Genomic DNA, 25,415 nt, shown 5'->3' with positions numbered 1-25,415 from the left:
AAAACTGAAAGCATTCCCACTTCGAACTGGAACCAGACAAGGCTGCCCACTGTCCCCATTACTTTTCAACATAGTATTGGAAGTCCTTGCAAGAGCTATCAGGCAAGAGAGCAGAATCAAGGGAGTCCAAATAGGGACAGAAGAGATCAAACTCTCACTCTTTGCTGATGATATGATGTTATATCTAGAAAACCCCAAGATTTCAACCAAGAGACTCCTGGAATTGATTAATGAATTCAGCAAAGTCTCAGGATACAAAATCAATACACACAAATCAGAGGCATTCATATACGCCAATAACAGTCAAACGGAGAACCAAATTAAGGACTCAATACCCTTCAAAATAGCAACAAAGAAAATAAAATATCTAGGAATATATCTAACTAAGGAAGTCAAGGACCTCTATAGGGAGAACTATGAAACTCTGAGGAAGGAAATCGCAGAACATGTAAATAGGTGGAAAACCATACCATGCTCATGGATCGGTAGAATCAACATTGTTAAAATGTCTATACTGCCCAAAGTTATCTACAGATTCAATGCAATCCCTATTAAATTATCAACATCTTTTTTCACAGACATAGAAAAAATAATTTTACGCTTTGTATGGAATCAGAGAAGACCCCGTTTAGCAAAAGCAATATTAAACAACAAAAACAAAATGGGAGGTATTAATTTGCCAGACTTCAAACTTTACTACAAGGCTGTGGTTCTAAAAACAGCCTGGTACTGGCACAAGTGCCGAGACACAGACCAGTGGAACAGAACAGAAAATCCAAATATAAAACCATCCTCATATAGCCATCTAATCTTTGACAAAGCAGAAAAAAACATACTCTGGGGAAAAGATTCCTTATTTAATAAATGGTGCTGGGAAAACTGGATATCCACATGTAGAAGACTAAAACAGGACACACAGCTCTCACCCCTCACAAAAATCAAATCACGGTGGTTAACAGACTTAAACCTTAGGTCAGAAACTATTAGAATTCTAGAAGAAAACGTAGGAAAGACTCTTACAGACATTGGCCTAGGCAAAGAATTTATGAGGAAGACCCCTAAGGCAATCACAGCAGCAACAAAAATAAATAAATGGGACCTGATCAAATTAAAAAGCTTCTGCACAGCCAAAGAAACAGTCACAAGAGTAAATAGACAACCTACAGAATGGGAAAAAATTTTCGCATACTACACATCAGATAAAGGACTGATAACAAGAATCTATTTAGAACTCAGGAAAATCAGTAAGAAAAAATCGAACAACCCTATCAAAAAGTGGGCAAAGGACATGAATAGAAATTTTTCAAAAGAAGATATAAAAATGGCTAACAAACATATTAAAAAGTGTTCAACATCTCTAATCATCAGGGAAATGCAAATCAAAACCACAATGAGATATCACTTAACTCCAGTGAGAACGGCCTTTATCAAAAAGTCCCAAAACTATACATGTTGGCGTGGGTGTGGAGAGACAGGTACTCTCATACACTGCTGGTGGGACTGTAAACTAGTGCAGCCCCTGTGGAAAGCAATGTGGAGATACCTTAAACAGATTCAAGTAGACCTACCATTCGATCCAGCAATCCCATTACTGGGCATCTACCCAGAAGAACAAAAGTCATTCTATAAAAAAGACACCTGCACCCGAATGTTTATAGCAGCACAATTCACAATCGCAAAGATATGGAAACAACCCAAATGCCCATCGATTCATGAATGGATTAGCAAAATGTGGTATATGTATACCATGGAATATTACTCAGCTATCAGAAACGATGGCGATATGGCATCTCTTTGGTTCTCCTGGAGTGAGCTGGAACCCATTCTATTAAGTGAAGTATCCCAAGAATGGAAAAACAAGCACCACATGTACTCACCAGCAAACTGGTTTCCCTGAGAGCACATTTGGGATTCACACCAATTGGGTATTGGACAGAGGTCGGGGCTGGGTGGAAGGGATGGGTGTATACCTACTTGATGAGTGCGATGCGCACTGCCTGGGGAATGGACACGTTTGAAGTTCTCTCTGGGGGGGATGGGGTGGGGGGAGGGGAGGAGTGCACACCTACATGATGAGAGTGATGTGCACTGTCTAGGAAATGGACACAACTAAAGCTCAGACTCGGGGGGATGGGGAGGCATGGGCAATGTATATAGCCTGATCTTTTGTACCCCCTTGATGAGCTGAAAAACAAACAAAAAAAAAAAAAAAAAACAAACAAACAAAAAAAAAAAGATTACATATTTTCTGTACACGAAAATATTACATTGAGTTTCTGGTACTATATGTACTGGATAGTGCCTCAAAATCTTTTTGTAGTTGAAAATTCCCTTGCTTTGTTTATTACAAGATTCAGCTTATAATAAAAATTCTCATCAATAAAAAAAAAAAATAATAAAAAAATAAATGGGACCTGATCAAATTAAAAAGCTTCTGCACAGCCAAAGAAACAGTCACAAGAGTAAATAGACAACCTACAGAATGGGAAAAAATTTTCGCATACTACACATCAGATAAAGGACTGATAACAAGAATCTATTTAGAACTCAGGAAAATCAGTAAGAAAAAATCGAACAACCCTATCAAAAAGTGGGCAAAGGACATGAATAGAAATTTTTCAAAAGAAGATATAAAAATGCCTAATTTATTCTTGTACTTCTCTAAACAATATTTCTAAAGAGATACTCGATTATGTCAAACTCATTTTTCAAAAATTTAAATGATGCCATTGGTTACATGATGACGCCTAGTCTTCTGACGTGGAGTATCTTTTCTTTCATGACCTGAAAACAGCTGCCCTTCTTTAGTGGTGGTCAGAAATCCCAAACAACTAGAGGAACCAGGAAGAAGGTGTCAATAAATAAAATGGCCTGATTGTGAATAAACCCTTGGTTTGCATTAGTATGTATTCTCTATAAGTCTTTTCCAGTAACAGAAGTGAAATAAATATCGTTTATGATATATCACTGTCTCATACGCTTTCTGCACTGCATTAGCTCCACAATGGAACTCATATTAAAAAATAACATGAATTTTTGACTTATCCATGGTTTCACAAAAATTGCTCTAAAAAAAATTGAAAGACAGTCACAAGCCAAAACATGCATTTGAAAGAATGAGGATTTACATTCACAAAAAATAAATAAATGCATGAAGCATTATAGTTTGCTTAATAAAGCATTGTTCATACATAATTTGGAAATAGTGTAATCGATAGAATCATATTTTTAAGATACATTTAATAATCCAGGTATTACTCATGCTATAACACCAATTGAAATCATTACAAACACAGTCTACTATGTCTTCTGAAATCTTCTGAAAAAATGTTTAAATGTCAATTGTGTTTATTTCTAGTTTGTGTCATTTCAGAAAATTTTATTAGTTTTTAAAATTATATATCACTATATTTTTGCAATTTATAGCTGGGAAAACAATGACAAAATTATTAAGTATAAATGTATTTAGTCCTATAGAAAACAATGTTTTCAGTTCTTAAAGCCACAAAAGTATAGGATTTGCTAGGAAATTACTATACCAAATTTTAGATTCTACTATCAATTGTCTAGTATATCTGTAGTGGCAGTATAAAAAGGTATACAGAAATTATGTGCTGGGGTAAACAAATTTGTCAGCAGTGATTACAATTCAATTTCTCAAATGTAAAAACAAGGGTATATACACATTTTATAGATACAATAGAGAGAAATCTGATGATGAACACATTTCAGTGGCCAGGGGCAATTAGGAGAGGTATTCCAAAGAATGTGAGAATTTACTTGAATTTTAAAGACATTCCATTATCTGAGGAAAGGAAGAAGAATATTCAAAAGGTATATTGCATAAATTAATGGTTAAACACATGTTTTAAAATATGGGAAAGTGAATTTCAGTTAATTAATTAAAAAAAAATCTTCACTGATGTGAAGGAACTGGACTGTCATACACTGCTGGTGGAAGTACAAAATGCTACAACCACTTAGGAAAATAGCTTTTAAGAATAAAAGTTAAACTATATTTTTAAATGTTTATTTCATGAAAATAAGTAAAATTATGCTGTTCTAATATTCATAAATAAAAATTGACATATTTGTCTTTCATTTATATTGCTTTCATATCTTAATCATAAATGAATTATTTATGGTTCTCCATGCTAAAATTTATACATAAATGGTGACCCATTCCACAGCACAATTTGAGTACAATATCCTCTAAGTATGACAATACTTATTAAAAATTCTTTAATAATCTGAAAGTATTTGGATAATGAGATTTTCAAGAATAAAACAATTTATAAAATCTTACCTCTAACAAAATGTGAACAATGAGCCACCTCAGATTTAAAATATAATAATTATTGGATTGTCTTAATATCAGCATCAAGCTAGTGAATTAAGGATTACATAGCAAACTGAATTTTTTATTCTCCAAAGAATGGAATGGGATCTGCCCTTAATGTCCTAAAGATTCCTATTCTAGAGAGGAAAAATTATCATCCAACACAACAGTGGCAATATCTGTTTGCCTGTTCTCTGGGGAAAATAAATGTTGAAGAAAAAATGACAATGAATGGGAAGGCTACTAAGAAAACTGTGCACAATAAAAGGATAGGAGCACCAAGAGAAATCCTCTTGCAATGAAAGTTGCAACAGTTTAATTGATTGGTAGTATTTACTGATTTACACTATTTTCCACGATTTAAAAATATACAAGTGTACCACAGTTTTTTTTTTTTTGGTTTTATGATGTACATCAAGCTGTAAAATTTTTGCAAAAATCAAACTTTACCTTAGTGACAAGTTATATAACATCAGTGGTATTTGTAAAAATAACATGAAAATTATGCAGGAGCAAAATAAATTTCATGTACTGAATAATAGACATCTTATGTGTAAATAGACTTATGAAGAATAAAATATCAGAAATTATATTCATTCTAAATAATGTTGAAACTGTGTGCCAAGTAATGTCAAATAAAAAATTAACTGATTTTTTTTCAATACATATAGTCATGTTGAGTCTTCAAATATATACTGAAACTTGCTGTAATATTTAACATATACCTAACAAGATATAGTTTTAGTAAAAACTATCTCGTCATTATACCAAACACTAACTAAATAAATTATTAAACTATATAACCAATTTAATACTTATCTCAATGTGCAGGAATTGTGCAGCCTGCTTGCTTAAACATTATCCTGCTATTTGAAATGCAAGATAGATAACAACAACTCTTGTCACTTTCAAAAAGCATCATTGTGTCACCGTATTCAATGTGGCCCATTTATACAATATTTTTCAATATTGAAGATAGAGCCATCTATGAACACTTATAAAGCCAATTCAGGGGTATGAATTCACTCTATTGGTTTACTTGTTTACTATTTTTCAGCATTAGGGATAAGACTAATGTAAAGTGAACTCTGCAATTTTAATTTTTCTGTGACTTCTTGGCCTATTGCTATGTTAGAATAACAGGCCAACTCTCTCTGATCAATGGCAAAGACCTCAAGTTACATAATAAAAAGAAGTTTATAGCTTTCTTACAGCATGTTTACTTTAAATATTCATTAGCTTCTGAATCCTTGGCATGAAGAAAAAGTGAATACAAAATCAGTTGCAAATAAACACCTTTATATCCTTATTAGCATACTCACATTTATGAACGCAAAGAAAGATAATGAGAAATAGACTAGGTTCTAACCATTCTCAACTGAATATTATGCTGATAAAGAGCCTGAATTTTATTCTGAGAAATAAGTTAGCATGTGCAAATAAAGTATAGGTATAACTATGTATAGAAAATAAAATATCTTAAAGAAAATGTGAATTCATAATTATCCTTATTTTGTATAGTAAAACTTCACTAACTCATGCCTCCTAAAATAACTATTAGTAACAGTGAAGAAAAAAGTTATTATATGAATTGTAAGTGAATTAATGCTTAATATACCTTGATATTCATCTTTTATTCACTACACAATATATATCATTGCTACTGCTAATAGAATAATTATTACTACAATAGTAGTCATAGTAGTAGTAATAGTATAATACTACACTAATAGATAATATTTTTCTAGATTTGCAGTGTTTATAATAAATAGTCTGTTTTCATTTTTAATGTTTGATCACTGACTTCTTTTAAAGCCTCACCTTCCCTTTCCTCTTTGGTACTTTATTTGGACAGGAAGGGAAAAAAAGCCTTTGCCTGTATGCATCTCCCCTTTTGGCACTGACAAGAAAATTTGAACCTCCCATACATGGGAACTTGTTCCCAGTCCACATTTCATGTCATTATAAATACCCAACTCACCTCCTTCAGTTTGCCAAAGCCAGCTCAAGCTTGCTTGTACCTAACTAGCTCTTCCCACAATTTGCTTGTGTAAATAATGAACTTTCTTTCAAATGTTCTTTGTATGTGGAGTGTCATCAGCCTTGATGTCCAAATTAAATTTCAGTTGGGGACACGTTCTGCTTCCATGGGATAACCAGAAGACAGCCAACATGCTCAGTAGGATGCTCTAATGGATGACCACCACTCCTTTGAGAATTTTCTTCTTTGACTCTTGGCTTACTAACTGGGTGCAACTCACCACATACAGTGTGTGAGGCGGCTCCTCTCCCTGCTTCAAGTCTGTGCTTTAGGTTCTGCTGTAGTGTGCTGCACATGTTCAGTCTTACTGATTCTGTGTTATAAGTTTTGCTGACCCCAATTGGAAGTCAAGATATTTGACATTCAAGGATAGGAGGATGGAACCAGGGCTCTCCTTAGAGTATTCCTGGGTCATGTGTCTCAGCTCAGACTGATCTGTGTGTCTTCGAATAAATTGTGTCTGTGACTGATGTGAGGATCAGGAGAAAATCTTCTATACTGTGTGCCCGATTGGTGAAGTGTGTCTCAGCCAGAAGTTGACCTTCATTCTATACAGTATTCAGAAGAAACACTATTATACCCTATGCGATATATGAACCTATCAGGAGGTAAGTCTTGAGAAAGCAAGTAGAGAAAGTGTTGTTTTTAAAATGAAGGAGAGAGAGAGAGTGAAAAGAAAAAACAATCAGTATGTGTTATGTTGAGGTCTGTACTTTAAGAGCAGAATGTTCACCTGTTCTCAAATACCTCTGCTCCTGCTGCCTATGCCTCTGTCACAACAAAGATTTTGATCCTCACAGTTATAAGGGAAACAGCCCATAGCTTTCTCTGGCACAAATACTTATGAAAGTGGCCCCAAATATTTATCTGACCCTTACTAAATGCTCAGGGGACATCATGACTCTATTGGCTAATTATTACTGACTGAAAGTTAAGACAGGTCGTCTTAAGTGCTATAGATATCAACATGCTGAAGAGCTACTCTTCCCCCTATTTAGGCCTGGGGCTCCTGCATTTGATAAATCAACCATGGGGGACTCTCCTAATCCTAAAGATATTATCAGGACTCCCTGATGGAGAAATCTCCTTTGAGCTAGGTAGGGAACCCCCTCCTGAAACATGTTCTGTAACCACACTAACAAGAACAATAAAAGAGGGGGAAGAGAAAAAAACCCTGAAACAGAGATCCCCAGGCTTGAATCCCTTGGAAATTCAAAACTTATTAGAATATTTATGCAATAGACAGATGGGAAGAGTGCTTATTGGCTCTTGTGTCCATATAATATTGGCTCTGAAATAATGTTAGTTTTGGTGTATGAGTTGGATGGCATATCTTGTATCTTATTCCATTTTGTACTACTATAACTTAGTATCTAAGATTGGGTAATTTAAAGAAACAGGATTTTTTCCTATAGTTCTAGAGGCTGTGAAGTCCAAGATCAAGGTAGCAACATCTGGTGTAGTCTTTCTTACTGGGTCCTCACATTGCAGAAGGTGGAGGGCAAGAGAGAATGAACTCACCCTTGAAAGCCCATTTTATAGCAGCATTAATTCATTCATGAGGGCTTTCCCTCATAAATTAAACATCTCCCAAAAAGCCTCACCTCCTAATACTGTTGCATTGGAAAGTTTCCAACACATGAATTTCGGGGGATATGCTCAGCCTATAGCAGCTTATGATCCTCAAATTAGTAATTTATCCCAGAATTCACTAAAATGGGAATGGATATGTAACATCTGCCATTCCGAGCATTACCAGGCACATCTCCCGGGCTTTCCCTTGCTCCATTGGGTGTTCACAGCATAGAAAATATCCAACCCTACCTACCTCCACACTCATTATTCTGCCTGCCCTTACTAATTGGAGTATGTTCTAAAACATTGGAGGGATGACAATTATTAAGGAAAATTGGTGCAGTTCAATGGGCATATCATTTTCTGAGCATCCTGGTGGACAAAGCATCATAGCCAGTCCTGAGTAGACTCCCTTTGACATCAAAACCCATCAGATATTTCTCTGGGAAGCATTCACAAATTATAGGTTTTCTCAACTCCCTTTAATTAGTCAAGTAGCTACTGTTAAAGATACTCTAGATGACCTAGAATTATTGGCTGCTCATGTGAGTGCCCCTAGGCCCAGGCATTCATGTCTCAAGGTGACAAAGCCTACCACCAAGGTAAGCCCACATTTATGACTTTTCACAGAGACCTCTCAACACTGAAGAACCTCCATCAGAAGAATTGATATTAGGGACATCATGACATGGACTTACCCCATTACATAATTTCAAGTAAGAGCCTTAAGATATTCCACAACAAGCTCTATAGTTCATCCGGTGTCCTCATCTCTAAAAGTCCCCAATTTGCAAGATCCACTTCTCCATTCACTTACCCAAGGCAATGGCAAACATCCAAGCCTCCTTAGAGACACAGTATGCCTGAACTCAAGTGACCACCCAGGGACAATCACCCTGATAGTTTCATAGGGGTGATTGGTCACTTCATATTAAACATTTTATAGTTGAGATTGACACTGGTTTCCAAATCATAGTGATCCTTGGAGACCCCACTAAAACATTGGAATCTCTATGTTCTTTAGGATATTCCAGTCATAATACTAAAGACAAATAAGTCAATTTTACTCTGAGCCATTGACACTTTAATTTTGCCTAATTTTCCAGTAGTCATGACTTTCATCCCAATGATTTTCATTATTGGAATGAATGTTCTAACCAGCCACATTGTCCATCAGAATAAAATTAAAAGTTTGTCCTTACTGTTGCCATCACCAAAAGGGACCCTTTGATTTTGCCACCACACCTCTTAAAATTCTTAATATGGTCCAGCATAAATTGAAACATGGCCTTATATGATTGAGACCCATTTTACATGATCTATTAAGAGAAGGGGCAATAATCCCCACTATCTCTTCATTTAATAGATGGATTTAGCCTGTTCTTAAACATGGAAAGATTGAATGGTGCCTTATTGTGTATTACTACAACCTTAATGCCATGGTCGCAACCATTAGGGATCTTATATACCCAATATAATTGAAATGACTGATGCTATTCAATATTCCACTGGAAAATACTTTGTTGATATAAATTTGGCTTATTTGTTCTATTCAGGCCCTACTTCAATAGTCTCTCAGTCTCAATTCCCAGTCACCTTCAAAGGGACACAGTACAATTTTACTTAGTTGATCACAAAATATGTCAATTGGCCATTGCATAAAACCTTTGTCAGCAAGATCTTAATTGGAACCAAGTGTTTCCAGGAACCCAGGTATGACACTACATCAATCACATGCTCCTGGGATGAGATATTCTAGATATGCTCACACAGAACATACAAAGACTAATTACAGCAACATCCGATTATAAACGTATGATTATATATGTAGTCTATGACCTACCCATGATTCAAAAAATTCTTAGGCATCATGTGGTCTACAGGAGGTTGGTCTACTCCTGATGTAGTTAAAAGGCAACTCCTAACATTGTCAGACCCAGCCACTGTCATGTAGGTCTGACATCTATTAAGTCTCTATTGCTTCTGGAGGCAACATATTTCCCATTTACATATACTACCCAGAACTATTTATGTGGTCACACACAAATCAACCCACATTGAATGTGGTCCTTTGTAACAAAAGACCCTAGAGTCAGTACAGGCAGTCACACAGCAGGCAGTTCTTTTAGTGTTTCCTGGAGACTCCTTTATGGAGAAAGCTCTTGTGACTACCTCCTATACTTGATGGAATCTCTGGACAACTCTTGATGGCTATAAGCTGCTTCACATGCAAAAGGATGCCTGCTTGAGGCCTGTCCTAAGTCATTAAAATAGTACTCCACAAGTTTGGTGCAACCACTGAGGAATTTCTGCTCAAATGGAAATTGTATCTACAGTATGGAGCCAAATCTGGTCTCTCTGTCACATTCTACCTGCAGAAGGAGACGTTCTCTGCTCCCATTAGTCCCTTGCCAGGTGCCAGCATGCTAGGCAAAGTCACCCCTCTCATAGATTCCTTGGTTATGTGGGAAGTCCCTTGAAATAAAATGAGTGAACTTTAAAGGGCTTCATAAACTTTAAGGGTAGAGGCACCCAATCATATGTGATAAAGTTCTCTGGAGAGCCTTTGCTTTTCATCTCTGAGCTGAAACATCCCTGATAAAGGATGGAACCCAAGTTTAAGCACAATTGGTCAAACTCCAGGCAGTCATTATGGCCTTAGAAGATGCCTTGAGCAACAAATGGCCCAAATTATACATCTTATCAGATTTCTGAGTCCTCATCAGTCGTCTAGGCATTTGGTCTGGCCAATGGCAACAAAAACAAGTCTTCATTCAAGACTGCACATTTTGGGATAAAGAACTTTGGGAATTCTTTGACTCTCATATAGCGAAGATTCAAGTTAAGATCACACCTAGGCTCTCTCTCTCTGTCCACCTGGCTCTGCCCACACCAAGGCTCAGACCGCTGAGGCCCAACTTAATGTTTAAACAGATATAACAATATATAAATTCTGAGTTCAAGATTTTATTACCTGTGGGTGATTAGTTTTATTGCCCTTTTGCACTCCTTTATTACTTTCTTTCAAATTTATCTTCCTGTTTTGACTTTCACTACCTATATTTAGGGGCTAAATATACTTCTTGAGCTCCTGCCCCTGAACAAACCACATCAATCTTATTCCAAAGCATTCTATATTCTTGCTAATTACTGTTATTCTGCTGACTATATTGGGAGTCACTGATGCTGCCTTAGGAACCCACAATATTATAACAGCAAAATTTTTAAAAATGATGCCATTCTGGCCGGGCGTGGTGGCTCACGCCTGTAATCCTAGCACTCTGGGAGGCCGAGGTGGGCGGATCGTTTGAGCTCAGGAGTTCGAGACCAGCCTGAGCAAGAGCGAGACCCCATCTCTACTAAAAATAGAAAGAAATTATATGGACAGCTAAAAATATATATATAGAAAAAATTAGCCGGGCATGGTGGTGCATGCCTGTAGTCCCAGCTACTCGGGAGGCTGAGACAGGAGGATCGCTTGAGCTCAGGAGTTTGAGGTTGCTGTGAGCTAGGCTAACGCCACGGCACTCACTCTAGCCTGGGCAACAGAGTGAGACTCTGTCTCAAAAAAAAAAAAAAAAAAAAAAATGATGCCATTCAGGAAATGTCTGAGATGATATCCAAATGCATAATTTAAACCACTAAAGCCCTCAAACCCCTAAATGAGGGGTAACGTTCTCTGACAGGTATGCGTTGCTGCTAATGGCTTACCCTTAGACTATGTACTGGTCAACTAAGTCTAGGAAATAAAAATACTAAAATGAAGTTTTTAATTGATTGTGTTCACCACATTTTGGTGCACTATACTTCTTGCTGCAAGCAGATAAACAACACAGGCAAAGTTGCTCAGGTGGCCCAACAAACGATCCAAGAAATTAAGGTCAGGAGTTCACATGCTCAAGGCTTCTTGGGCATGGCTCTGGGCCATGTTACTCAAATTTGGCTTAGAATGAACCTCTGGAAGTTATTTATTATAAAATGAGAAATTAAGGTCAATAATATCACTTGGGTATTTGAGAAAATGCCTTGAACACCCACAGACATCTTCTCTGGCTATCCTCAACTACCTACATAATTGAATGCATATGATCTTTGAAGGCCTTCTCATTTTCATTACAGAAAGCTGTACAAGCATTATAATTTTAAAATTTATACATAAATTCAGCGTCAATTAAATGAGACATGGTACATTTCTGTCATCAATCAAACATCAGAGGTGAATTGTAATAGAGTCTTACTCCATTATTGTGGTTTGACTATTGATTTATATTTATGTATTTTCTTTCTTTTCTCCTTTGGACTCATATCTGGACAGGATTAGAATAAAGCCCAAGCACAAGAGCTTCCTTCTTTGGTGCAGACAAAAAATTAAGCTTTCCGTACTTGAGAATTTTCCCCAGTCCTACATCTTAGCCACTATGAAAGCTCAAGCCACAGCCTCTGCTTTGCCCAAGTCAGCCCACACCTGCTTGTTTCTGCCCAGGTCTATCCAGAAGTCCCTCATGTGAGTAATAAACTTGCTCTCAAATTCTCCTGGTGTGTGGGTGTCATCAATCTTGATAACTGAACCAAGTTTCAGGTGATGACCAGCTCGATATTACTGAATGACTATGAAACATTAATATGTCTGTTGAAGCTGAGAAAAATATTAGCATCCAATGAAAATACTATTCTAAATTAGTAATTTCCAAAGAGTATTTCATAGAACATAGATTTAAAAAAATACAGCACAAAGTGGTTGCCAAGCCAAATACTTTTACAAAGCAAAGAGGTAAACATAATTAAAAGTATTATATAAATTCAGGTCTTCCCAGAACCTCTGACATTAATGTTACTTACAAATTGCTAACAAGCATATTTAATGCAAGATTTCACAAATGCATTGGTTCCTAAAATCAGGACTGATATTCAATTAAAACCTACTACTTCCTCAAAGTTGTCATGGCAAAGTCTATTTTCATCACTATACCAATTGTTTATATATATATGCACATATATATGGTCACACTATATATGTTATATGTATAATAGAGCCATACTCATGTATAAATGTACTACACATGTGTGCAATATATGCATTGCATATGCATGTGGCATATGTAACATACAACTATATAATATGATATAGACTATGTATAATATACATATAAGTAGATACAGTAGGACATTTTTATACATCACTATAAATAATATACGCTGCATATATTTATATATAAAACCCTTTCATGCAATGATATTCAATGGGCTCAATTAAATCTTCATCAAATACATTTTAAAAGATACTTTTTTATGATTATTCTTCCCATGTATTAATATTTTTTTCAAACACAAAGGACTCTAGTTGTCAGAAGATTATATTTATTTGAACTGAAATTGTCCATTAGGCAACCGTTTTCATTTTCTTAGTGTTGCATAATAAATGCCCTTTCATAACAGCCTTTCTAAATGTCTGTAGCTAGGACTTTACTCCAACCAAGGGACATATAATCCTAGATAATCACAATGCCCAACATAATAATGGACAGTCTCTTTTTAATGAATTAAAGCACTTCACTACATTAGAGACCTTGAGAGATTTTAAAATGTGTAACTTTCCACAGAAACTCACATTCCATAAACTCATTTTTCCTTCTCTACAATCCCATAGTGTTTGGTACAAATACACAATAAAATGCACAAACACTATGTAGATTGCTACATAATGTTTACTGTGCATACTTTCTACATCATAATCTCATATTTTCACATTCTTTCTAGTTAGGAATACGGTCCCAGCAGAGTTACCCACTTCAACATTCTCTTTTGTATTTGGGGGAAAGCCTTAATTTCCCAGAATCTCAGTCCTTATTATAGATTCAGCCAGTGAAAGGCATTTAATTAAATTTTGGAAAGTGGAAGAAAAAAAAAGCCAATATTCTATGATGGCAAATACAGATAGACAGCTTAGAACTTCAGTAGCAGCTTTCCTGGTTTTGGAGTCCTGCTGAGAAACTCCTGTTGTAAGCAGGCAATTGAAATCACTTCGACTCTGAGCAGGTTGTTCAGAACATCTCTTGGATTACGAGGCTTCTCATGAGAAGTACTCACTTTTCTGCTACAGAAATCTGAGTTTATTGGCTGCAGAAACTTAAGATATTCCCACTTTGGTATTTTCTGAATGCAGTCTGCTGTTCTTTTCTTTGCAATTCTTCTTGAGTTTATGTACATCTCTAATTTCCTATCATAAATCATTCTCTACTTGAAATGACTTTATATTTTGTGATAAAACTATGACTGATAATGTTATAGTCATTTCCTAATTGTGAAATAAAATTGACTTCCCAGGCTGAAACTTTTTCTTCTCCAATCATCCCAGAATTTAATATCATTGACAAAATAATTCTCTTGAACCTCCCTTTCCCCCCATTTTATTTCATGACCATATACATACTCTTCTGATGGCCGACGTCTCTTTTAAATAGTGTATCACTTACTTGCTAATGTCTCAAGAACAGGGTCTCAAGAAGAGTGAATCTGTTTGTATACTCCATATGTGTATGGTTCCTGAAAACAATACTGTGCCCTCCTTTTTCTCTAGCACAAAATATGAGTTTACTAGCAGTTCAGGTTAAGTTCTCTTTTCAGATGTCTCACTTCAGTGATCTTATATATGGCTTAACAAAAAAATCATAGGCTTTAGGCAGAAAGGTGTATAGATTCTGCCTATAACTTTTATGGTTATATGACCTTAAATTCCAGCATTGTTTTCATTGAAAAAAGAATGGGAATACTACTATCCACCTCACAGACTTATTATACTATTAAATAAAAATAATATATGTTGCATTATTACTGAATTATCTGGCATGCATTATTTTAAATAAAATATGCCTTCTCATTTATATTTATAACTATTAAATATCTCATTATAATTTTATGAACATTTATATTTAAATTAAGAAAGAACAAAATACTTTTTTGAAAAATACCATTTTATAAATGTCTCTTTTTAATGGTGAAATCTTTAAAAGTCTTCCCACATCTATTGATTTACCATCTGTAGAAGGATGTGACACACATACGTAGTGATGGCTCTGTAACTGCACTCTTAAAGTTAAGGTTGAAAAGGCATTTGCAGTATACTTTAAATAACTGTTCAAAGTTTATTGTGAAATTTCCAAAAATATATCAAAGATTGAAGTGTCATATTTTTCACTCTTGCAATTTATAAATTTAGCAAAAGTCATAAAAAGTTTTTTTCTGAGTCTTACATATTTTATTAAACTTTTCTATTTAAATCAGAGGATTTCTAAATTGGATTTGGAATTTTATTAAATAGTAATAGTTTTTGAAAGCTGTTTTGTTGCTGTGAAAAATAATTTTGAGTAATATGATTATATTTGTTTCTTATAAAGTTCCAATTCTCAAAAATTATGGCAAATGTGTACCTAACATCACAATTTGGATTAAATCTATATCCCAAATATTCTTAATAAACTATCATAGTTCTGACAAAGAAAATGTATTTTCAAACATGAAAAGCAATTTGATGAGTCTATTGACATATTTACTTCATTATTTTATAGAAATTTCATTTCAAAGAGTAAAAACTTCCAAATAACATTATTCTTAAGGTGAACAATGTTGCAACAATAAGCTTACATAATTAGTACCTCTGTTACTTACGTGATAGTCTATTAAATTTGAAAGCTAATGTTATAATGAACCCAGATAATGACACAGCAGATGCATAAATGGAACCTGAGATGAATAACTGATGAAATTATGGAAAATTGCTATTGAATCAACATTTGTTGGATAATTTTTAGTGTACACCTGTGCTAGTAGGATTTTCAAAATGCAGATTAATTATGGCTGGTTGAAAGTCGTAAGCCTGTTGATTAACCAAATATTGTCAAATAGAAGGAGTGTTTTCTAGGATATGGGGATCCATAAAAGTCTAATCTAGTCTGTGGGGTAGTGTGGCAGACAGCACTCAAAAAATATTCCATCTTCTCCCCAGTATGCCCCTGCCTCCCTTCTATTTAGAATGGAGCCATGTGACTATACCTTGCATCCCTTCTGGTCTGAGGCATTTAAAAAACTGTTAATGCTTCCTCCATCATTTTCATTCCTTGCTGGAGCAAATCCTGAAGCTGAGATGTCATCAAAAAAACAGAGGAAGCCTGGATCCTGATTGACAGAAAAGAGAGACTTTGCTGACCCACATTGGAATCTAAGACAATATGAAATAAATTTCTATTGTTTTAAGTCAGTGTAGAAATTTGCATTTTGTAGCAATTGATACAAAGTTTCCTGTATATATACAGCTAAAATGAGGTAAAAATGTATGACTAAAATTTCTAGACCATATATTTATAGAAATGTGTGAAAACTTTTCATACTAATTCTGTGTTCTTATGAAACTGAAACCTGTCAGAAGCAAAAATAGTCATAATATGAACATTCAGCAGCATTTGTTGGCCAAATACAGTGTGTGCTGTTTGTGTTACAGCTAAATCTAGTGCTTTTGTTTATTTGTTTTTTCCTAGATACAGAGAATGGGAAATTGTCTCAGCTGGAAGTACTATAAAAACATGAAAATACAGATTCCCAAGAATCCATTGAGCTTTATTTGTTGTTTTAAGCATTCCTGAATAACAAAAGAACAAGCAGCATTTATAGAACCATTTATAGAATCATAGAAACAGCTTTAGCTTTGTTTGGACTAAAGAATCATAATGGCAAAAAAGTATATAATGTTGAATCTTGTATAGTACATACTTAAACCTTAGTATTCATATTTTATTTTATGTCCTGTGGTTTTACTATGATTAAATTTTTAAAATTATTTTTATTTATTTATTTTGCTTATTAACTTTTATAAAATTTTTATTTCAAAATATTAAGGGATTACAAACATTTTTGTTAGCCCTGAGTTAGTACTCAAATTTAAGGGATAAAAAGAGTACAGTGTGAGTAGAATCTCCTGAAGTTGTGCAGAGTGTTCACTCTACTTGGTGATTCTCTATTTTTTTTTTTAATTCTGCAAGTTCCTTTCTAGTAGTGCTACTTAAGAAAATCTACCTGCTTGGTGGAAAACAAATAATTTAATTCCCTATTCTCTCATCCAAACAAGATTAGTGTCCACTGTGTTTTCTTAACTTCTTTTTCCTTTTATCCTATTGTCTGGGTGGACCCAACCCATCTCTAACCTCAACTGCTGTGCTAGTGACTTTAAAATTTCTATTTATATTCTCTTTTCTACATTGAAAATATCAATGTATTTGCTTTTTTAACATTTATTTTTATCTGAATATACCTGAAAAATGTAAAATATGTATAAAATTATATAGACAGTATCTTTGTATCAGATGGTTGTGAAATTTCTTGACTACTGTCTAATCTGACAATAGAGAGCTAAGTTTAGGCAATACTTGAACAAAGATAGCATTCTTAGCCCACGTGGTTGACATTTTTCTCTCAGTTTTACACTTGTAAAATAATATCCATGAAATAGGACACATCCACCATTGTACAATACAACTAAGAAGGACCCAACTTTCCTGTTATGAAACTCTGGTGAGTTTTAACAGGCAATGGTGCACTTAGGAGCCTCATGAGCAAAAATGATAACATGCTACTATGGACAATACAGGAGAAGATGTCTTTAAGATAGTATATAGATGTTTTACTTATGACCATGCACTTTGGGATAAATCTTAAACCTGTGATGCTGGATTTGACAGAAAAAATATCCATTTATCTTTTTTTCCTGTTCATAATCAGCACTTGCATTATGAATAGGAAAACTGTGTAGATGGTTACATGCCAACCCACTGAAATCAGTTTTTGTGAAAGCATAAATTTGTTTTTTGTGTGTTTCAAAAATAAAAAGTAAAATTTTGATTAAAAAAAGCAGTAATTTCCCCAGATGACAAAGGCTGTCAAGGCAGAAGTGGAGAAAAACTTGTTTTTGCTTTTGTCTCACATTATTCTTTATATCACACAGAAAAACAAGATTTTTTAAACTGCTCCCCTTCACCCCCCTAAAAAAAAACTTTAGAAATATCTGCTTTCAATTTTTCTAGGCCTAAAACTGAATGAAAATCCTAAGTGTTAGCTCCATTCATCAGCTATCAATATAGTGTGCAAGAAAATCTTCTCTATAAGAATGATCAAACATCTATGATCACATGGACTTTGTCCCTCATTCTGTTAATGTGATGTATCATATTTATTCATTTATGTATGTTGAACCATCCCTACATTCATGAAATGAATCCCACTTGATTACGGTGAATGATCTTTTTAATATGCTGATGAATTTGGTTAGTATTTTTTAGAATTTTTGCATCTATGTTCATCAAAGATATTTTCCTGTAGTTTTATTTTTTTGCAGTGTCCTTGTCTGTCCTTGTTACCATTCTTGAAACATGCCAAGAGAGTGGATGTAAAATATTCTTACCACAAAAATAATAATTATCTGAAATAATGCATATATTAACTAGCTAGATTTAATTATTCCATAATGTATTTAATATATATATTTCAACACACGATTTTATCTTTCAATTAAAGAAAAAATTTTAAAAAAGGATAATCAAACAGAAAATGTTTGATAAACCTCAGCAAATATCCAACAGGCCTTAGGTTTGGAAAAAAATCAGTTGAAGACAAATCAAAGCCATTATCTCATACAAGATCTCCCAAACTGTCATTTTACAAAAAGATTTTGCTTTCTGCCTACCAGACAAAATTATCTGTCTATTATCCATCTTAATTTTTCAGTATTATTCATATTTATGTATTGATTCATTCTTCTTTATTCTAATGTCGACTAAGTGCATACTGGAGATTACATATGCTGACTTTATACGTCAGTTTTAAGGTATACGGATATGAGTAGATCTGCCTACACCCTACTGCACGCTTGAAGCCTAAAGGGAGAATGCTGCTTTTTTTTTACTATCTTTCTGACATTGTCTTCTAGCCAACTACCTTTTCATACTTTGTTTTCCTCTTGATGTCATCTTCATAGGGTTGGGTGAGTTGACAGCCTTGTTTAGCAGTGTTCTGAGGATACCATATGTTAGTCCACTAGTCTTCCCTCTCTCCAAATTTGAACATTTGGTACTCTCTGCTAGAAACTCTTATACTGTTCTTCCTTTGCATTGCCCTTGCCTCTGTCTGTACCCTTTCCCTAGATGTTGCCTTAAACTCTGTTTTCATGACCTTTAAGATGTTGTCTTAAACACTGCCCTGCCCCCCAGGATGAAGTGGCTATGGTAAATATAGCTTAAGGAATTCTATGTTTTGAGTACGTTGATGCTTCAGCAAATTGATTTTTGCCAGATGGACTTTCTGAAAATTGATTTTCAGGAAACTAATTTTTGGAGAATTGATTTTGAGCACTGTCATATTCTTAAATTTCTGATACTAATGATAATCACTGAGATAGTGAAAAATGAGATGGTTGAAGTCATCTAGTTTCTTCTACCCAGATAACCCGTTAGTGATACAGACTTTGAACACATACAACAGTGGGAAACAGATAACATGGAGAGTAGATAGATCAAATTCCCGTATCCCTACCAGTATTCTATGCCTTGCGGTTATTTTATGGTCTAAACTTCACGGTGTTGAGTGTCCTCAAATCCCAAAATGGCTCCCCTAGCCAATACTTTTTCCCATAGGAAAATTTATTCTTTTGTCTAGCACCTTCTGCCTTGTGGGGCTGTGTTTTTGTGAGATTAACCAAAGGAAGATAGATGTATAAAATTGTTAGAGCTCACTAGGCTAAAAACAAATTACTTAATAATTGTCAGAAATTATTTTCAGGAATGCCAGAAAACATGGAATTGATTTTGTTCTAAAGGACAGATGATTGTTATACCATATCTCTGCTCTAATTCGATAGCTGTGGATAATCTGCTGTTGCTGCTGCTGCTGCTGATGCTGCTGCTGCTGCTGCTGCTGCTGCTGCTCACCACCCCCCAGGAATTAGATACTTTGTAGAGAATTTGAGGTATCTATATTTATATAAAACTACAAGTTCATTTGATGATTAACCAATGTCGAAAATCATTGTCTTGTAAATTTTTACATTCTGATACCTACTGCCCTAACGTTAGCCCACCATCCACCCACTCAACCAAGGATGGAACTGTTCTTTGATTCAAATATATTTACAACCAAAGGGGAAACAAGAAACCCTTCTCTTGCTTCATCTTAGAACATTTTGTAGGCTGAATTTTTCTGTAAAATGTTATCACAGGAGGAAAGCAAAACAAAAGAGACACGGATCCTAATAACTTGTTACAAAGTGCAGCTTTGGGTTCACACACAGTACCTCTCCCTCTGTCTCAAGGCTCTGAGCCTCTTTACAAGTTCCCATTCTCTTTGAAGGTTCTTGTTTGTTTTACAAGAAGACAAATATCAAATAGCTGCTACCTTGTTGGAAGTATTCTCTTATGACCACAGAATCTGGCTCTCTGGACACTTGACTCTGGAGTCAATACCTGCAGGGAGCCGGGGCTTTACTCAGACCATCCATTTTATTCTTACTTTTCTCTCAAAGGGACATGTTTTGATGTGTTTTGTTTTCTTTTTGAGAAATACGTAAAAAGACATATAGAATGGTCTCAGCCTTTAGGAAAGAACCCTTCCTTTGAAAGCCGGTCCCTTTGAAACTAAAACTTATTTCCAGTGTATTATCCAAACTTATGCATCAGATTTACTAACCAAGCTATCAGCTGATGCTGTTTTTTAAAAAATTATTAAATAAAATAAATTTAGAAAACATAGAAATCATTGAAAATATAAAGCTAAATTATTAATACTAATAACATAAATAATTATCTATTTGGAAATCTTGCAGTAATAGGATAAGACAGAATTTTTAGATAGTCATGTAATGGTATTTTAATTCACAAACATTTAGAAAATGTAACGACAAAATTTCATTCAACATAATAATGCAAAATGAAAACATAATAAAACAATTAAGAAATGCTCAAAGACATAGGAGGACAACAATGAAACTTTACATATGGGTTCTAAAGAGGTCCTGAATAAATGAAAATATATACTATGTTCCTATATGGGAAGTTGCATTATTAAATGTAAATTCAACCCAAATGGATGTATAGAATAACAAAAATCCAAATGCAGTGCTAAAGATTATAAGTGATTCTAACATTATGTGAAAGAATACAAAAGTGACAATATTTAGTAATATTCTATGAAAGAATAATGAGAAAAAATGCCTTATCAAATATGAAAATGTATTATAATATCATCTTAATAAATATGGTTGTGCTCAGAAATATATAAAAATTTACTATTTTTAAATGTTCCATTTGAAACTAATTGGAATATGTGAAATTTGATATGAAAATTAAAGTCATTTTTCTAATCCCTGAACACAAGCACATGCAACTCACAAAGAAAGATCATATCACCATCACCACCAATTACAACTGTAGTAAAATTAGAAGCAACTACATTATTTTACTTCCAAACTTTATATTGTGGGAAAGCAAGGGAGAATGAAGTATGAATGGCTATTGAGTGAGTGAACCTTCAGTATTCTCTACACATGGATAACTGATATTCCCAAAGCATATTTTAACCATTAAATTCACTTTTGTCTTCCACAGAAATATTCTTTTCCACAGTGAGATTGGTTACATCAATTTTAATTCCTTGATGTACCATAACCCTTTCTTTTTGTTGTTTCTACTAACTTGAATATATAAAAGACAAACATTTTTTATATATATATATATATATATATCTTTCTGCAACAAATTTTTCCATTTAAAAATACAATTTAGGAAACTTTCCATTTTAGTGTCAATAGATTTTTTTTTTAAATATCCATAATATCCTTTCCATTTTAGTGTTAACAGATTTTTTTTAATATCCATAATATCCTGTGCCTGCCCCCAACACCAACTGTCATCGTCTGCCTGGGGCTGCTGCCACTGACAGGAACTGCACCCCCACATACATACAGTAGCAGGGCTACCACATACTGACATGCTCTCTGAGAACAGGTTTTCCTGCCTGCTGCCATCAGGGCTGAGTAAGCATACACTCCCCAGGGCTTGAGTTGCTATCACCAACAGCAACCTCACCTCTCAAAGCAGCAGGTCCTCAAAGCATTTGCATGCACCCTGAGGACAGGCTCTCCCTGTCCACTGCCACCACTGTGGCTGCCACTCAAGCATGGCACCTAGTGGCCTAAGGATCACCCTCCCCTCTCAGTCACCATGCACAGCACCAGGGGCCCTACAAACAGGCCCAGAACACCTGCTGTGTTACATTACATCAACAGAATGAGGACAAAAACCATATGATCATCTCAATAGATGCAGAAAAAGTGTTTGGTAAAATTCAACATCTTTTCACAATAAAAATTCTCAATAAACTAGACATGGAAGGAACATACCTACACATAAAAAAGGCCATATATGACAAATCCAAAGTTAACATCATACTGAGTCAAGAAAAGCAGAAAAGACTTTCCTCTAAGATCTGCAACAAGACAATGATGCTCTCGTAATCCATTTGTGTTGGTTGCTATAAAGGAATCCTTCAAGCAGTGGAGATTAATAAAGAAGTTTTTTTTTTATTTTGTTTTGTTTTGTTTTGTTTAGCTCATGGTTCTGAATGAGCTAACAGCATAGTGCCAGCATCTGCTTCCACTCACTGTGAAAGGCAAAGAGGAGCCAGTATAGAGATTATGTGGCGAGATAGCATAAACTAGATAGAGAGGAGCAGGTGCCAGGCTCTTCTCAACAACCATTTCTTCTAGGAAATAAAAATGAGAATTCACTCACTCCCATGAGAGTGGCACCAAGCCATTCATGAGTGTTTCAACTCCATGACCTGCAAAGCTCCCACCACCAGGCCTCACCTCCAACATTGGGGATCAAATTTCAATATAAGACTTGGTGGGGCCAAATAAACCATATCCAAACCCTGGAAGATGCCCACTTTCACCACTCCTATTGTATACAGTACTAAAAATCCTAACCAGAGTAATCAGCCAAGATAAAAAAATGAAGGTTATCCAAATAAGAGAAGAGAAAATCAAATTTTCCCTCTTTGCAGATGACATGAACTTATGTTTAGAAACACTTAACTCCATCAAAAAACTCTAAGATCTGATAAACAAATTTAGTAAAGTTGCAGGGTAAAAAAACAACATACAAAAATCAGTAATGTTTCTAAACACCAATGACGAACTAGATGAAAAGGAAATCAAAAAGGCAATACCATTTACGATAGCTTACTCCCCGCCCCCCCAATAAAAACCTACGAATACATTTAACCAGAGAGGTGAAAGATATATTCAAGGAAAACTATAAAACATTGATGAAAGAAATTGTACATGATACAAACAAGTGGAAAGATATCCCATGGTCATGGATTAGAAGACTTAATATTGTTAAAATAACCATGCTACCCAAAGCAAACTACAGATTTGATGCAATCTCTATCAAAATACCAATGAAATTTTTCAGAGGATTAGAAAAAAAATCCTAAAATTTGTATATAAACAAAAGAGAGACCAAAAAGCTAAAGCAATCCTGAGCAAAAAGAACAAAGCTTGAGGCATCATACTCCCTGACTTCAAAGTATATTAGAGACTATAGTAATCAAAACAGCATGGTGTTGGCATAAAAACAGACACATGGACCAATGGAACAAAATAGAGAACCTAAAAATGAATCTATGTACTTACAGTCAGTTGATTTTTTACACAGTTGTCAAGAAAATATACTGGAGAAAGAATAACCTCTTCAATAAATGATAATAGGAAAACGAGATATCGACACACAGAAGAACGAAACTAAACCCCTATCTTTCACCATATATAAAAATCAACTCAAAATGAATTAAAAACTTTAACGTAAGACCCAAAACTATAAAATTACTAGTAGAAAATATGGGAGAAGCACTCCAGGACACTGGTTAAGGCAAAAATTTTATGGCTAAGACCTCAAAAGCACAGGCAACCAAAACAAAAATAGACAACATGTACATCTTACAGAGTATTCATTCTTATTAAAATGATATATAGTATAAAATATGCAATAGAATGCATGACTATGCAGCTATGACAATTAAGATGTTAACATTTACGTATTTAAGTTAGGTAGATCAGAAAATATTAATTCCATTTTTGTTGTTCCTTCTGTATTTCCTTATTTATAAGAGAGGAGAAAGAGTCTTTCTGAGTTTTAGTAACCCTCAAGTTTACACAACTAGCCATGTTCAAAAATAGATTTGTATGGATTATTCTAAATACCAGTCCACTCCAATGCTCTTTACATTAGGACTTCTTTTATAGCTTTTGCTTCATTCTGCTTTTGCTAGCATGTAGCCCTTGTTTAATTTCAATTCTAATCTAGCTCTTTCTCAGTGAAATCATATAGCTTTTATCATTGTCATGATTTTAGAGTACTCCTCCCCACCTAGATATTTATGCTTTCATATAAATGGAAAACAGTTTTCAATAAAAAAATATATAAATAACAGCACACATACAGAGGAATATTGATTTGTTAGCCATTCATCAAAGAGCAACTTGTCTTGCCAATGACATTTTTGTTATAAGGTCCTTAATAATTTCTAACAAACACAAAAATAATGTATAATGAAAACTCATGAAAGTATATGATATAGTTGGTATTCATTTATTCATTCAATATACGTACTGTACCCTTACACATGTCAAGCTCTCTGCTTGAGGGTGGGGAAATACAAAGGAACAAACAGGAACCCTAACAGACTCAAAGAACTAGACCTCTAATGCTGCCAAACTGTATTAAAATAACAATATAATTATTTCATACAAATCATAAAAGAAAATTATGAACAACCAAATATTAGTGGCTCTAATTAGTTTATTTTAAGTAAATAATGGAAAAATATTAATTGGAAAATGATTAATCTCATTGTGATATATATATAGATATTAGTGAGGCCTGAAATAAAAAATGTTAATCAGATTATAAGAGATAAAGTCATTTGCCAAGAGAAAATTGCTTTAAATATTTTTAAGAAGTGACTAAATTAGGTTCATATGCTGAAAAGCATCTATATCTTATTTTTCTTTTTTTTTTTTTTTTTTTTTTTGTTGAGATAGAGTCTCACTTTGTTGCCCAGGCTAGAGTGAGTGCCGTGGCGTCAGCTTAGCTCACAGCAACCTCAAACTCCTGGGCTTAAGCGATCCTACTGCCTCAGCCTCCCGAGTAGCTGGGACTACAGGCATGCGCCACTATGCCCGGCTAATTTTTTCTATATAGATTTTTAGGTGTCCATATAATGTCTTTCTATTTTTAGTAGAGACGGGGTCTCGCTCAGGCTGGTCTCGAACTCCTGACCTTGAGCAATCCACCCGCCTCGGCCTCCCAGAGTGCTAGGATTACAGGCGTGAGCCACCGCGCCCGGCCTTATCTATATCTT

This window comes from Eulemur rufifrons, chromosome 7, assembly GCF_041146395.1.
Source record: "Eulemur rufifrons isolate Redbay chromosome 7, OSU_ERuf_1, whole genome shotgun sequence".
In the NCBI taxonomy this organism is placed as follows: Eukaryota; Metazoa; Chordata; class Mammalia; order Primates; family Lemuridae; genus Eulemur; species Eulemur rufifrons.
The sequence above is the reverse complement of the archived record's forward strand: the minus strand, read 5'-3'. Positions refer to the sequence as shown.